The sequence below is a fragment of the Crocodylus porosus genome, unplaced genomic scaffold, assembly GCF_001723895.1.
Source record: "Crocodylus porosus isolate Cpor-Errol unplaced genomic scaffold, CroPor_comp1, whole genome shotgun sequence".
Classification (NCBI taxonomy): Eukaryota; Metazoa; Chordata; order Crocodylia; family Crocodylidae; genus Crocodylus; species Crocodylus porosus.
This window is the reverse complement of record NW_017728910.1, coordinates 7279508-7287391: the sequence shown is the minus strand read 5'-3', so window position 1 is coordinate 7287391 and position 7884 is coordinate 7279508. Positions and strand designations below refer to the sequence as shown.

At 39.0% G+C, this 7884-nt stretch overlaps 1 long non-coding RNA gene across 1 annotated transcript in view; it reads right to left on the bottom strand.

The window, feature by feature from the left end:
- The window catches only part of LOC109308389, a 69976-nt gene that overhangs the window by 53469 nt on the left and 8623 nt on the right, over positions 1-7884 (bottom strand). Inside the window, exon 2 of the long non-coding RNA XR_002100598.1 lies at positions 6360-6365. This is a non-coding gene — a long non-coding RNA (uncharacterized LOC109308389). The remainder of the gene's footprint in view (positions 1-6359; positions 6366-7884) is intronic.

The window sequence follows — 7884 nt, the reverse complement described above, 5'->3', positions numbered from 1 at the left end:
GGGATCCTCTCCGCAATGTCTCGGATGCGGGCCCCCGGGAAGCAGCAGACTTCCCGGGCTAAGGGGATTGCATCCTCAGTGCCCCGCAGGATGGAGTCTCCCACAACAAACACCTTTCGCTTTGTCTTGGGGAGAGCGGGGGCAGTAGCTGTGGTTGCGCCTGGGTTGCCTGCGGGAGCCAGCAACTGAGCAGGCTCTTCTGGGGCTGCAAGAGGTGCGAACCTTTTCTCCCTACTACCTTTTTATGCCTCAGCTTGATCCAGCGGTGAAATCATAAGCTGATGAGCATGACACCAGCCTGTTGCCAAAGAAATACCAATAACTGCTGCACTGTGTGGCACATTCAGTACTCTTGTTTCAGTGCAGAATCAAAAGCAAGTAAATGATGTCTGGAAAAGTGCTTATGGCCTTCAGTTCCTTTTAAAACAGTGAGAGTTGAGGGTACTCAGGCTGTTAGGGTCAAGCCAAAAATTTAGAGTCAAATCCATATCTAAATCTGAACATACAGGTATTTGGCAGTGGTCAGTTGTTTCAGAATCATCTTTAATAATTAACAAAACTGGCAACTTATTTTGAAAAACCCTAAAAAAAAAAAAAAAAGTATTTTTCCAACTGTACTCTATGTTAATGTAGTTATATCCCCATTGCAGGTTAATATCTGAATTTTACTTACTGTGGACTAAAGATTTCTTTTCTAGGTAAGTTCTGCTTAGTAAAAATATTATGATAGTGTTCAAATGATGTTGTAGCCATGATGATCAAAAACGTATACAAGAAGCAAGGATTTCTTATACTAATCACCTTTACTGGACCACCTGTGTAGTTAGTATAAAATTACGAACTTTTCAATGCAAGACATTATTTGAAAACGACTTGATGAAAACTGTCTTCTATTTAAGTTTGTCTAACTCTATCCCAAATACGCAGTTGGTTCTATAAAACATATCACTCTAAGAAATCCTTGCTTCTCATATAAAAATATTAAACATTTGAGCACTCACTTTTATAAAATATAGGGTCCTTAAGATCCTACCTCTTTTTCCTGCTCATAATAGTGTGACAAAGCACAGTTAGCATGTTTCAAAATTCTTATTCTTTCAGCCTTTTGCAACACCATTAAACGCTATATTTTAGCTCCTTTAACAAAATGTAGACTGTAACCTGAAAGTTGCAAAGTCATTGATCTGCATCAGGACATTTACATTTTTGCTGCACAGTAAATTATGAATCTTGAATGTGATGCTCTTTTATGTGCCAAACTCTTTTAATGGCCAGACTAGCCTAAATTGTAGACATTTCTGTAAGTGAATCAAATTGTGTGATCCTACATGGTTTTCTCTATATTCCTTAAAAGTAATCATAACTAACACTTATGGGAGGCTTTCATTATTTAATAAACAGCAATTCTGAGGACATCATCACTGTTTCATTCTAACAAAGGCAGAAGGTAAGTGACTTCACTAACAAAGATAATGATATCCAAAAAGAGGAATACAATCCAGCTCCCTGGACAGTGGTATGACCATTTAGCTTGACCGCTCAGAGAAATTAATATGAAACTCTTCTAAGACTAAGCTATGACCTATCATTCATTTTATTTGTAACCTAAGTGCTTTGGATTCAGAATACATGTTCAACATTGGTAAAATTCCACTATCTTCAGTGGAGTTACAACTATGGTGAATTTGTCCCAGGAGTTTCTTTGTGACTCTTTGTTGTGAAGATATTTAATGTGTTTCTTCAACTTCCATAGAACTCTGAAATGTGCCCATAACTGTATTCCTATTCCACCAGTTTTCAACCCCATCTAAAATAAAGTTACCTTCTACTCAATAAAGGAATTTTTCTTGGTGCTAGAACAGAGGCTACTAGTATAGGGAATATGAAAGGTGGTTGTAGCTCACCCTTATGCCCTGTTGATATCTGATTGCCAAAGGTGCCTTTTGGGGCTGTTTGCCACTGAGTATAACTTAAGGCATCACAGTTGCATCTACACAAGTCACTTACTGTGCAGTAGCTCATTACTACTGTGTTGTAGCTCATTAGTACTGTGTAGTAGAGTCATGGGGTACAAACCATGATGTGATGCTACTGTGCAGTAATAATGAGCTACTTTGTAGCAGTAACAAGTTACTGCACAGTCAGTGTCACTTGGAAGCTGTGTGAGGACACTACTGCATGGTAATGCTGATTGCTGCATGGTCATTTAGTACTTTGTTATGCAAGTACTACATGACTGTACAGTAACAACTGCACAGTCAGCATCTCATGTAGACGTGGCCCCTAAACTCTAATACAAGAAGAACCTGGTACAGACTGAGCTTGGGGAAAAATAAAATTTTCCCCTTGAACCCCTTCCTCCTAATCTGTAGGCTATGCTAATTTGCACCATTTGGGCTAGGGACAGACATTACACATAAATTGGCTTAAGTGATCAGAAACTGGTTTAAACCTGTAACAGAACAGATGCTCAGTACACATAAACCAGTTTGAAAATGGCTGAAACTGGTTTGAGATAAACCTACATGTCTGGGATGTCTGTGCTGTTACAAACAGGTTCAGCCTAGCTAGGTTAGACTAACCTGCAAAGATTGAATCAATTCAGGCTCAGGCTTTTTGAATGTCTGTGCCTAGCCTTGGGGATCTGGCATGCAGCCTTATACTCCTGTGGAAAGGACCCATGAATATGGCAAAGGGCCTGTTTAGCTCCAAAAGCAGTGAAGGAAGAGAGCACACTGCATGACTATGCCAATATGGATTGGCGCTGACAGACTGAAAAAGGAAACCTACCTAGTGCTATTTTTCTTGAAGAGCGTTGGGCACAACCCCATCCCTTAAATTTAGGCATGCAAAGTGTAGGGGCATTCTCAGCCAAAATCCTTAGGGCCTCATTAAGAAAATAAGAGAAAGCCTGGTAACAAGAGTGTATGAAATAAGTGATATCAATAAAACTGAGCTGGCATAGTGACATCAACAGACCTTTGACTTTATCAGCATCCTAGGTATGCGTTGAAACTATGTTCAAGAACATCTCTCAGTGTCTTGTCAAACATGCCTACAGAACTATAAATGGAAAGGTGATGAATCCCATGAGGTGGTGGATATTTTAAGATCAGTTTATCAGATATATATTTCTTTGATTTTATATAGTTAATTTCTTTGTGCAGGAAAGCTGCTGGAAAGTGATTTAGTGATTTGGGAGCACCATTCTGACTAAAGTAAAGACTGTCTTACTGACAGGGAGGCAGGGCATGTAACAAAGGTCCCTACAATGACCTAGCAGCAATAGAAGCAACAAGAGACGTGCAAACATTTAAGGTGAAATCAGAAATATAACTACATATATGGTTCAAGATCTGGAATCAATACAAGGAGAAATCAACAAGATGCTGCCAGTCACTGTTAGTATAGCCCACATTTAGGATGAAACCCTATAGATCATGGAAAGCTAATAATACAATATAACCACAGTGGGAACTGGAGGGAAGCTGAGATGGAAGGAACCGGACACCGGAACGCTGCAGTTTTCACATAATACAGTAGTTCACTACCTAGAGCATGAAGAAGGAGATGGATGGGTGTAGTGAGGGGGTTCCTAAGCTGCAGCTGTTCTTTGGGGAGATTCCATGAATATTTATTTCTAATAATCAATGGTTAGCTGCTGGTGACTATTCAAGACATTCATTTACTAAAATTTACTTCAGTGTATGCCAGCTCCTGCCTGGTACCCCCCACAGTGCAGCAAAGTGTGCTGTGAGCAGACAGAAACAGGCATGTGATGAAGAAAGAGACTTGGCAAATGTAATTTTATTTACATATTGAAACTGGTTTTATTTAGTAGTAGAGAGCACTGGTCAAACACATTCTGGTTGTTATTCCATTGATTTCAGTTAAATTACACAAAGGATTAATTTGATCCCTTATTTTAAGGTAAGAACTTGGTATGCATAATGTTCAAAAGAAACTTGATAAATGTTAACTGTGTTTTGTCACATTATGAGTAGGAAAAATAGGATCTTAAAGATATAATAAAATTCTAAAATAAATATTAACATTGTTATACTTAGTTTTAAATCTCCATTTAGTATCATGTAAGAGCTGATTCATTTAAGGAATTAAAACATTTTAAAATCCATTTCTGTACATCAGATGTTTCCTCAATGCTTATCCCATTATGCTGCTGCTTTTACCGACATACAGACAATACCAGGGTGGGTGAGGTTCTGTCAAAGCTAGCAGAAGCTCAAGCAGATCATCTCTTGCTGTGGTTGTAGCTGATGCTAAATATACAGTTTTCTTATTTGCAGAATGGCTGACAACTAGCAAAAAAAAAATTGAGCCACTGATTTGAATTGGCCAATGGGACAACTTCAACAATTTCCCATGAAAAATTATTGCCAGCTTTGGGTAAACAGTTTCTTAACAAAAGAGAAAAGGCTGACAAGGGTTGTCGGAAAGCAAACACCCTCTTGGTGATGAAATCCTGGAGTTTGAACCATGATCCAAGACACACATGGGAAGCTGTGCAGGTGCAAATCAAATGCAATGAGTTTTAATGAGTAGAAATTAGGGTTCCTCCTCCCATATTTAATCTAAATTTTGATCATAAATGCAAATCCAGATAAATTCCTCTGAATTCAGCTGTCAGCCTCAGGAAGAATCTTATATGTTAGGGTGACTTTTGCTGTTCATGATCTATTACTTCATTATACAGTATCTGAACGATATCATGCTGAGTTTTGCACTGACTAGCCTTGGGAATCATCATGCTTTCACTAACTCATCAGCTCAGTCCCTCTGTTTAACAGAACACCTTCATGCACTCCACTACTAACTCTTTTTGAAACAGACCATTCACACTTCCAAACCTACCAAGATATCGTGGCAGAGCAGTGTGTGTGGGGGCAAGCAGAAAAGAAAAAGTTGGACAATGAATCTTGTCCCTCTGCGACAGAACTGAAACAAATTATGTTGTTTTGCAGAGGGCACCAAGTTTGCTTGCATTAGCTCTATCTGGCACCATCAGCAGTGCTTTAGGGTTGGGGAGTTTCTGGTAATCACACTGTCCAATTAGGGGGGGAAAAAACTATTGATCTTGAAGATTTTTTTAAAGTATTATACCTTTGTTCACTAAAACATGCATAACTTACTGGCCAATGCCAACTTCAGCTTATGTATTACTTGACATATCAGGTTCTGTGTCCAACAAGAGTAGCTGGATTTCAAGACTTGGAAATAGTATTCTAGCAGGATAAATGGGCTTTAAATGGGCTGAAACTGCCTCAGCAGGCTGTTTTCTGGATAAGGTGAAGTTTCTAGCTGCTGCAGAAACTGGTATAAGGGTTTGATATTGGCCCTATTGTCTCTACATGGCCCAGAATACATGGAAGCAAATTTTGTTCTGTGTCTCTTGAGAAGCACAGCGTACAAGATACAACTTAGAGGGAGAGGGCAAGATGATGTAAAGCCACCTTTCCTCCAGCCCTTATTTTGGGTTTTTGCAGAGGTTCAAATGACAACCAGTATAAGTTAGAGTTGTCTCCCCATAGCTGTCTGCAGGCTGCACCACAGCCCAAGAACTATGGACATGCTCTTTCTTTTGCTGGGCCACTTTAAGCTACTTACACATTTACTGTAAACTTAGATTCTGGAGAAAATTCTCTCCAGCCCAATTGCAACCCCTTTCTGACTCCTACACATCGTTAGAACAGCTCATTTCCTGGCACAAAGTAGCCTGGGGCTTTTTAACTTGTTGGCTGTAACAGCTCCTCAGCAAGACCTTGGATTGTCTTAGCACTCCTATAAGGAATAGGCGACAGCTATTTTAAAGGTTCCTTAAGAAACCTCTTTATTCCCTTTCTGCTGCATGAGCAATGCAAAGGGGATGGAACATAGACCAAGATCTGACTCTGTGCCTAACTTAATTTGCATTTAACACTCCAATGGGTAAGATATGCAAAAAGTGCATATCTTCATGCTACTTTGTATTGCTTACACATCACCTGAAGCTAGAAGATACCATACCTGGTACAGTATATTTGTATAAAGTATGTAATTTATGTCACTGTACATTCTTCCAAAGAAAGCTAGATTAATTTTCCGTATTTGTTTTTGTTTTCTGCAAAATGACTGAAACATCTACCACTCCTGTGATACTTTACAAAGTATTGTGGAAAAGATGTCATGAGAAGACCCAGTGGGAAGGTTTTGAGTGCTGGTAGGTTGGAGTGGAAAGACTGAGTGTAATGCTGGTTGAGAGGTAAGTACGTACCTAGAGGCAGAATACTGCAGGATTAAGGGATAGTTTTGTGGTTGATGGAGGGGCTAGATTGTGTTGTGTCCCCCTGCTTCTCAAACACCTATTACTCAGTTCTCAGGTAGCCCTGAGCTGTTACGGTCATGGAAAGATGGAACAAAGGAAGTGATCCCTAATGTGGGCAGATTAAAAATTAGAGGGGCAGAGCAGTACAAGAGAGGAGTGCGGACTAAGCACAATATATTGTTCTTTTCTGGAGACTTCTCCTAAATTTTAGAAACTTCAGAGTTCTTCTTCTTCTGCCCTCCTAACCAAAGGCCTGACTATTTGTGATTATTAATGATCACAGCCTGCAATATGCAGTTTACCATACCAGGACCCCAGCCCAATTTCAGTGCAGATTAAGGGGTTCACTTGTGCCTTTAGGACACTACACTGGGGATATATTGTAACCACACAACTCCAGAGCCGGGAGAAGGCCAGGCAAAAGGCCCCTAAGGTCATTCATATTACTGTTAAACAACAAAATTACCATTAGTTCTGTAATTTATGTGCTTTCTCTGTGAGTTATGAGACCAAACCCTTTATGACAGGTTACAGTGGTGACTTCATGCTTTATAGTGTTTTTAACGATGGATATTATTGTTAAAGTTGTAAAGCTACTCTAATTACAAACCACTCATTTCGTGTGCTGAAATTCTTTGATCTCAATCTTTTAAATACATTTATAACTCAGAAGCAGTTGAACTTCAAAAATGTGCTAACGAGGCAGAATAACTAGTTCATGGCAGTGTCCTGAGTGGTTTGTGTTGTTTTTGGTCTCTTGCTATATAGATCTTTGTTGTTTTCTGTGTTTGCATTCCCGGTACACGAGTAATAAAAAGCTGAAGCGTGCAGTAAAAAGTACCTGAATGCACTAGCCACTGCAGTTTTCCTTCTATCATGTCAGGGCGTCTGACTAATAACAGACGTGTTAAGCAAGCACCATTTGCAATAGAAAGATTAAAATACTCTGGTATTTTAAGGAGTTTCTGTTAAACTCACAACTTAATTCTTAATCATAAAAGAAAGCCTTTAAAATCCACTTGAACATGAAAACAAATGAGGGAGTTTCCTTTCAGTTACCTGACAGAACAGTTCTTTTATAGACACTATGAATCACATTAGATACTCATAAAAGTAGAAGCCACAACTAAATAAAACAAATCAGGAGCTTTCCAGATTGGCAAAATTGGTAATGTTCACCTTATAATCACCCTCAGGAAAATAAAGTGACTACATCATGGCTTTAGGAAGAGATAAATAGGTAAACACACTTTTTCTTTCTTTGCTAAAGTAAATTAAAATTAAAACCACTGAGAGTATCTCTTGCTTTTCAGACTAAAAATCTTTTTCATTTTTACCACATTTAAATAGAATTTTTTCTGATGTTTCTTTAAAAAAAAAAAGATCTTTTATTTAAAAGTTACACCATCTTACCATTGGTTGTTTCAGTAATGAATCAGAGTGCTCCAAGAGCATTAAGGACAGACAGATGGACTAACCCCTTTATTATACTGGAACTACCAAATTGCCTGTAAAGAATGATGTGGGGGGGAGAGCGGAGGGGGACAGAACCTCATGTCCAG